The following is a 9,416-nucleotide window of genomic DNA, read 5'->3' as shown; positions in this document are numbered from 1 at the left end:
GGAGGGAGGGAAAGAGAGGGAGAGAGGGAGGAAGAGGGAGACCCTCTAAGTATTGGTGTGCTTCACTGTACAATCAAGCAAAAAAGTTACTATTCTTTGGAAATTCAAAGCTTTTTAATTCAGACATGTTTGAATTACGTAAGAGGATATACAAAAACATCATTTAAATATCTGCAATGATGATGATCATTAAATACTTGCACTACATACAATGGAAAGAAACTAGCCCATTTCAAACAAGGAGTTCTATGAGACATTCAAAATCTTAAGAGCATAGTTATCACTGTGCATGATGGTATAACTATTAAGTAATGAGACTGTCTATCAAATGCCACACCTAAAACAAGTTATGTATAATCACTATGTATTTACACAAATATATTCTGAGTAGGTACTGTTGATGAGGCACTGTAAGGCCAAAAAATACACTGAAAGGTGTAATATAATTTGGAGAACCAAATTTTCACTATTCAAAAGAAGTCCTACAACAAAAAGAAAAGGAAGGAAAGCAGACAGACATGTATCAGCTCACTTGTACAAAGGGAACAGAAGGATAAATCAGAAACCAATGGTACTGGTTACTTACAGAGGGTGAGTGGAAATGCAATGGAAATAATGGAAAGATGGGTAAGAGGTAGAAATGAATAAGGGTTACACTTCTGAGTATAACTTTTTGCCTAGTTCTAACTTTTAGAACTATGTAACATTACACATACTCAAATAAGCAAACAAATAAAATCAACAAAAGGGGGAAAACTAAAAATGGAACACAACTAGAAATCAATGAATTTAACTGTATTTCAAAGGATTAAAAAACTACATTAAAAGGGTGTGTACCTAACCCACCATTTGAACACAGTAATTTTGTTAGTAATTTTACCCTTAGGCTACAGACATAAAGAACTGTAAACAAATACTGAACTCTAGTTAGTAGTTTTGTTTTTCACAATGTAATGTATTAGCAATTCCAAACTATTCTATGTGTATTCTCAGACTGAGTGAACAAGTAAATACACTGTGGAAATTGGGAGCCAGGTTTCTTTATTCTTAGAAAGAAAATTATAAATATGGACAGGGAAAGGCTAGAATGAGCCCTGTACCATTAGATTGAATGAGAGAGTTCAGTATGAACTCATTGTTTTTAATATATAAAAAGGTACAGATGTGTGTTATACACATGTATATATCATATATATCTGTATCTCCTATATAGCTTACGGATATACAGGCTATATATAAATATGTATCCTAGCTCTTTCCACTGTGAGGATCTAGAGGCAAAGACACTCCAATAACACCAAACACACCTGCATTCTAGATTCTGGCTTCTAAGTATCATTCTCCACTAAAAGGAACCAGGGGTCTCTGGCTGATTCCAGGGCTCTGACAGGTAAAATACAAAATGAAACTGGAACATCTTGTTATATCGGAAAACAAAGAAGTGATCAAGAATAATGAAGTCATGTCAAAAGAATGTAGAGGCCAGCTTGGCGGAGCTCCCACTGGCCAATCTGGTACAATTTGAGCATCAAAATAAATAACAATAGTAACAGATTATAACCCCATGGAATAAAAAAGAAAACCATGAGCCCATACCAATGCAAATAAGTAAGCAAATAGGGAAGATGAGAGTTCTTTCTTACATTAAAATGCTGATTAATAAATATAAAACAAATAGTGAAATTAGAAAAATCACAATTTGACAACCACCATAATTATTTAATGGATGCTAAATAATGGATGCTAAAACTAGTGACTGTTTGATAAGAAACAAAATATTTACATAGACTCAGTCTTCCTACTAGATACTTATTATTTGCAGAGGGAAAAACAGTAACTTTGCAGGGAAGAATCTTGGCTGGCACCATAAGTGATTAAAGTTAACATCACCAACAATGGGAAAAGCAGACATTATATGACCCCTGACATGATGCACTAAGGACACAATCTCACTTCTGTGGTATTCTTATCCAGACTGCATAATAATGGAGGAACCTAAGCATGAGGAAACATCAGACAACTTCCAATTCATGAACACTCTGCAAAATAACTGGCACGTACTTTTCAAAACGCCAACGTCGTGAAAACACAAAGTCTCCAGCACCGTTCCAGATTAAAGAAGACTAAAGAGGTATGACAGTTAAACACAATGAATGATCCTAGGTGATTTTCTCTGAATATTAATGAAGACAATGGGGAACTCTGAATAAAATCTAGAGTAAATATTATTTCAATATTCATTTCTTGATTTTGATTATTATATTGTGGTTATATGAATGTCCTTTTTCTTAGGAAACACACACTTAAGTATTTAGGGGTAAAAGGGTTTATTGTGTGCAACTTAAACAGCTCAAGAAAATTTAAGTATTTACACACATGTATGTATATATAAAGAGTATGACAAAGCAGCTGTGATAAAATGTTAACATTTGAGGAAATTCGGATGAAGGGTACCAGAACTTCTTTGTACTGTTTTTGCAACTTTTCTGAAGTCCAATGTTATCTTTAAATAAAGTAAAAAAAAAAAAAAAAAGACCTGTGACCCTTTGATAATCCCTTGGATATAGATTTGGATTTGGTACAACAACTATGATATTAACTTAGATCTCACTTGGCCCCCAAAACCCACGACACCCTAAGGGTGCTGATTGTGTCTAGACAGAATTAGACACTTTGAGACTTTCCTTGACCAACTCAAAATTCTTCAGGAAAAGGAAGAAAAGTTCCTGTAAGCATTTCAAAAACCCTGCAGGGAATGATCCCTACTACTCTGACCGTTACATCACAGGTGGAGGCAGCAGTTCGCCAAAAATGTTGCTTTTCTCAGAAAAAATAACAATAGTCAACAGAGAATGCATACTGTGGTCCAGCCACTGTGCAGAGTGCACTCTATATACCACCCCACTCAATCCTCTCAATAACTCTAGTGTAATCTCTATCTTAAAATGAGGAAACAAACTTAAGAAGGTAAAGTATCTAGGTGGGGAGGAGGATAAGGGAGACGACAATAATAATATCTGTTTCATAGGATTGTTACAAAGATTTAATGAGGTAATATTTCTCACACAATTAGAACAGTGCCTGGAACATAAAATATAATACCTAAATGTCTGTTAAATGAATAAATATAAAAAATATCCCAAAGATCATAAGGTTAAATGGTATAGCTGGGATTTAAACCTAGACTAACTCCAAGGTTCAGATTCTTAGCCACTAGGACTATGGTGTCTCATGGTTTTAAGAATTACTAGAATATATGTTCAACATGGTCCCAGACTTTCACCTACAAAGTGAAACTACATGATCAATCCATCTCTAAGGTCTTGGGGTTCCATGAGGTTTCAAAGCTGTGAACCAGTACTTAAGATGGCATAGCAAGTTGGCATTGATCTGAAGTGCCCAAACAACACGCTATTTCCCAGACACTAATTACCAAAAGCATGTTGGTGCCTGTCCCAAGCCCAGTGCCAAAATTAGTACTAAGTGTTTCCTGAGAAAGATACTAGCAGTCCATACAATTCTTTATTCAAGATGGTTTCCCTTTTCAATCTGAAAAGTTTCCTTTGCTTGAGAAATTCTAATGTTTTTAAGAGCCTGCCAAAGATGTGGGTAAACACACTTTACTTGAAATTGTGTTCCTCTGCCAAGTCCTTCTCCTTGAATGGGATTCTAAGTGCAAAGAACACTTGCTTTTAAGAACAGATAAGAATCCAAGAGTAGGTACCGCAGAACCATAGAAAATAATGATATTTTGGCTTGTCTAAGATTTTGCCACAAAATCCATAAAGCAGAACTGGGGCTCAAACATCAAATTCTCTATCGAGTTAAAAAGAAAGTGATATCTGATGCAAACAATCAAAGTGACAGAAAAAATACTAGAAAGTGTATTGCCTTTGGGTTAGATTCGTAGGAAAAGAATTATATCTTGGATGTCATTTAATCCTTTTAAATTTCATCTGTGGCTATCACTATTACAAAATCCCAAGCTTTACTTTCAGCTTATTTAACTGTTCAGAAGGAAGTAAAGAAATACTAAATTCTTGCAAACTGCCCACAAAAAAGCATCAAGCAACTTGCCAATTATAGTGTGGTATTCCTTTCTCCAGTTTACACTGCATCTCCTCATATTAAGTCCTGGAATGTGCATCTCTCACATCATTATGATGACTCTACTAATTCCTAACTTTTAAAACAGCCAGCTCAATTTTAAAAAAAATACAACACTCCCAAAATGAAAAGCTAACAATGACATATTCATTATATCCCAAAGCTAAAACATCAGTAAAGTCAAACTCTAGAAGCTGTAGCTGTGACCTCAGAAAGCACGTCACAATTTCTCTAAACATATGAACACATTTTTGCTTCACTCTCTTTTATACACACAGCCATATACTCTGAGTCTGAAAGGATGTACACGAAAATGTTTACGTTAGGTCATAGGATAAGCTTTTTCTTAAACAACTTTCTACATTTAAAAACATTTTCAGTTTTTAAAAAGATTTAAAAATGACCATAAGTTAGTAAAATAAGATTCATCCTACACAAATTCTCATATAAAACAGAGATTATATATAATAATGTATATAATATGCATAGTATATGTCTATATATCTATGTATATGTTGTATATGTGTATAGTGTTTATGTTGTATATATATTGTATATATAATGAACATATATGTATAAGAGTGTGCATGTTATGTACAGGAATCAAAAGCTTTAATTATTCTCTTTTCTTACTTAGAAGGCAAAAGTGATCTTACAAATGCTCCAGTCTGAACTTCTGGACAGGTATTGATTTAGTTTAGCAATGTTATAAGTAGCTTGTAGCTTGTATCTAGGAATAAATGCAAAGATATTGTTAATCAATACTTTAACTATTTTAAAATTGTATAGCATTTCCCCCCCCAAGATTTTACTACAAAAATAACTCACCAATGTTGTTTACACTTCCTTTATTAAATCAGAACTATCAGAATTATTTCTCAACAGAAACTGAATTTTATTCTACATCTTAAGTTTCTTTAATCTCCCTCAATGTTTCGCCTGAAAACGTCTTTTCCCTCCTCTGATAAATGGTGAAACTTTCACACACATAAGACTTTTAGTATACATCCTTGTCCCAAACTGAAAAACCTACCTCTACCACTGAAAAGTAAGTTCTGTCCCTATTTATTATTCCCTTCTTAAAATGGTTAAAGATCATCTGTGACAGAAAAAGAAAAAGGTTATTTTTCTGGTCATCTGCTTGCCCTATGCAGTTACACTGTAATTTCTAGTCAGTACACTTAGTGCTGGTATATAGAAAACAAAAATACAAACACACAAAAGAACCTGTTTTCTACCCCATGATAGATCCAATGCAAAAAGATAGTCTCCTTCTTGCCTCCAGTAGTATTTATTACATTTTATTACAGATAAGCAATTTTCCCCATTCTCAAAGCTCTTGTTACAGCTTAAGTGTCTTATTCAATGTTCAGTCTAGAAATATTGGGTATCATTTTATTGTTTCCTCAAATTCCTTTTCATTATGTCCCACTTGTTATATGTAGTGACACATCTCAATTTTTCACTTCATAGTTATGAGAATTTAAAGGGTATATAAACTACTCTGAGTCATTTAAGAGAGAAGTATCCATGACAAGATGCAATCATCACAAACCAAGAGCCACAAAAGCCAAATTCACGGAAGAGTTTGTTCAACAGGCCCTGTGTGTTAATTTTTGCAACACAGCAATGATCAAAGGCCCAAAAGCTGTTTAATCACCATCAAGTTAAAATTATTATTTCCAAGTCAAGGAAGAAATTTATCGCTGACTGCCAGAAAAAGTACAAGCTCTGATAATGAAACTGTATTATGGGACCACCATAGGTTCCCCCCTCCCCACTTCTGAATGAGACACTCCAGGTGACCAGGTGATGGATGGTTTCAGTTCCTTTTATCAGGTATAAAACCAGGAGGTGGTTTCAAATGTCCATATGCTGATATTATAAGTACAGACACTCATTCACTTCTGGGTTCCAATCCCCATCCTTAAATTTCTGTATATACTAATCAGAGTGAACTTTCATGTAACCTCCTTCAACTCACCCTTCAGGACAATCACCACTCTATGATTTGAAGCAGACAGATACTCTAATACTCCACTAAGGGTCATTTAAGAGCACCCTTTATTAAAAAGACTTTATAAGCTTTCTCCAAATTAGACAAAGCCTTCTTTTCTTGTACTTTAAGGACCTGAAGGAAACTTGTTTCCCCACAAAGTTCAACTACTAAATTCAAGTCAAGCTGGAATAAAACTGAATTTTAAGCTGAAAACATTCAGTCTGGGATAGGAGGCAGAGGTAACAATAAAAAGAAGGTAACTGAGTAAAGGGGCACAAAAGAAGATGAGCAAGATTGTCACTTTTTTCCATTTGAGCCAGTTAGATAATTAAGATCTTAGTTCAAAATTTCTATCTTGTGAGATGCAATATAATTTGTTGACTAAGATCAAAGACAATTACTCACCTCATTTCTTACGGCTGCCATCTCCATTTTGGAGTATGAAGAGTCCTTAAGAACCACATTTCATTAACTTCAACTTAACTGTGTTTACTGCCATGAACGAAAACACACACACACACACACACACACACACGCACACACACTTCTGCTCCAAGGAAAGAAAAGTCAACCAAAACCCCTCCTTACCATCTGTGGAGAGAATACTGAGTTAGAAAACAGAAGACAGAGCCTACAGTTTGGGCTACTGTTTTTATTCCTTAATCAGATCAAAACCATCTCTGTGCCTCACTTTCCTCCCTTCTAAAATGGCGATATTAATATCAGCCTTCCTTAAAGTCAAAGGTTTCTTGAAAGAATCAAGAAAATGTATGTGGGACTTCCCTCGTGGCACAGTGGTTAAGAATCCGCCTGCCAAAGCAGGGGACACAGGTTCGAGCCCTGGGCTGGGAAGATCCCACATGCCGCAGAGCAACTAAGCCCGTGCGCCACAACTACTGAGCCTGTGCTCTAGAGCCCGTGAGCCACAACTACTGAAGCCTGCGTGCCACAACTACTGAAGCCCGGGTGCCGAGAGTCCGTGCTCCACAACAAGAGAAGCCACTGCAATGAGAAGCCTGCACACCGCAACGAAGAGTAACCCCCGCTCGCCGCAACTAGAGAAAGCCTGCGCGCAGCAACGAAGACCCAACACAGCCAAAAATAAATAAATTTATTTTTAAAAAGACTTATCCAAATTGGTGAATTTTTGTGTAGCCATTTTAATATTGAAGGTGGAAGAAGAAAAAAACATTTTCAGTATATCATGCTTTATTATTTCAAGAAAGGTAAAAATGCAACTGAAACACAAAAAAAGATTTGTACAGTGTACGGGGAAGGTGCTATGACTGATCGAACGTGTCAAAAGTGGTTTGCAAAGTTTCGTGCTGGAGATTTCTCGTTGGATGATGCTCCACAGTCGGGCAGACCAGTTGAAGTCGATAGCGATCAAATCGAGACATTAATTGAGAACAATCAACGTTATACCACGCGGGAGATAGCCGACATACTCAAAATATCCAAATCAAGCACTGAAAATCATTTGCACCAGCTTGGTTATGTGAATTGCTCTGATGTTTGGGTTCCACATAAGTCAGGTGAAAAAAACCTTCTTGACCATATTTCCACATCTGATTCTCTACTTAAACATAATGAAAACGTTCCATTTTTAAAACAAATTGTGACAGGCGATGAAAAATGGATATTGTACAATAATGTGGAACTGAAGAGACCGTGGGGCAAGCGAAATGAACCAGCACCAACCACACCAAAGGCTGGTCTTCAACCAAAGAAGGTGATGTTGTGTATATGGTGGGATTGGAAGAGACTCCTCTATTATGAGCTCCTTCCAGAAAACCAAATGATTAATTCCAACAAGTACTGCTCCCAATTAGACCACATGAAAGCAGCACTTGACGAAAAGCTTCCAGAATTAGTGAACAGAAAACGCATAATCCATCAGGATAACGCAAGACCACATGTTTCTTTGATGACCAGGCAAAAACTGTTACAGCTTGGCTGGGAAGTTCTGATTCTTCCGCCGTATTCGCCAGACATTGCACCTTCGGATTTCGATTGATTTCAGTCTTTACAAAATTCTCTTAACGGAAAAGATTTCAATTCCTTGAATGACTGTAAAAGGCACCTGGAACAGTTCTTTGCTCAAAAAGATAAAAAGTTGGAAGATGGAATTATTAAGTTGCCTGAAAAATGGTGGAAGGTAGTGAAACAAAAGGGTGAATATGCTGTTCAATAAAGTTCTTGCTGAAAATGAAAAATGTGTCTTTTATTTTTACTTAAAAACCGAAGGCACTTTTTGGCCAACTCAATAGTTTTTATATGGAGGAATGTGGTTTAGAAAATAAATAAATAAAGGACGAACAGTTCTGAGCCCCAGAGTGAAATCAGTCTTTAGTAAAGTACTTCAGAGAGCAGTTCCACCCTACAAGTTGTCCCCAGGCTCTGCCCTTCTCCAAAATCCCCTAAAATGTCTCCTCAGAAAAACCCCGAACACCTAAATTCAGAGAATTCTTAAAGGGTGTCTTCATTATTCCTTGTCAATATAATACTTCACAGGCTGCATGTGAGACCTAGATTTCTGCTGCATTCAACATAAGCACAGAATCAGCTCAAAAACAGCCTGACATAAATGCCGCTGGGCTGGGTGGGCTTTAAATAGAATTAACCCTCTTTTCATATGCAAAGCAATTCAAATCACCACTAAGTTTGCTAAGGATGAGAGAATAATACACAAATAAACACAAAATAAGTGGGGAGACTTTAACAAGCAAATCAGATCACTCACTCCCTTTCATCAAATAGGCAAATAAGAATCTATCCCAGAGTTAATTATCATGAGGAAAATCACTAAAGATAATAAATAGGCCCTTGTACAACCAAGGACATAGTTGTACATTACAACATTACAATAGTTTTTATTACTATACATTTCACCCAAAAAACAAATGAAATAACTAAAGCCAAGTAGTAAACTTTTCATTCTCCAAATGATAAAACAATCACAACTATTCATTCATTATTTCACTTATTTATTCAATCAGCAACTACTGAATGCACATGTACCAGTAACTATACTAGACACTAGGCATACAGTAAAGAAGAAATCAGAAAAGGCCCCTGACCTCACAGACCTTATAATATTGTGGGAGAAGACAGGAAATAAACAAGTAAACAAATAATTTCCAAAAGCAATATAAAAAAATAAAACATGGGGAAAGATCATGCTATTTTTAAGAACTGTAATAAAAAGCACTACACAGCAAATATTTATTTACATTAAGGCAAAGGCCCTGAAATGGGAAGAAGCTAAGCTTTATTCACTAGATGCAAAGATCTTCCGCTGACACCCCTT

This window comes from Neophocaena asiaeorientalis, unplaced genomic scaffold (genome assembly GCF_003031525.2).
Source record: "Neophocaena asiaeorientalis asiaeorientalis breed wild unplaced genomic scaffold, Neophocaena_asiaeorientalis_V1.1 scaffold268, whole genome shotgun sequence".
NCBI classification, from domain to species: domain Eukaryota; kingdom Metazoa; phylum Chordata; class Mammalia; order Artiodactyla; family Phocoenidae; genus Neophocaena; species Neophocaena asiaeorientalis.
This window is presented reverse-complemented; position numbering follows the sequence as displayed.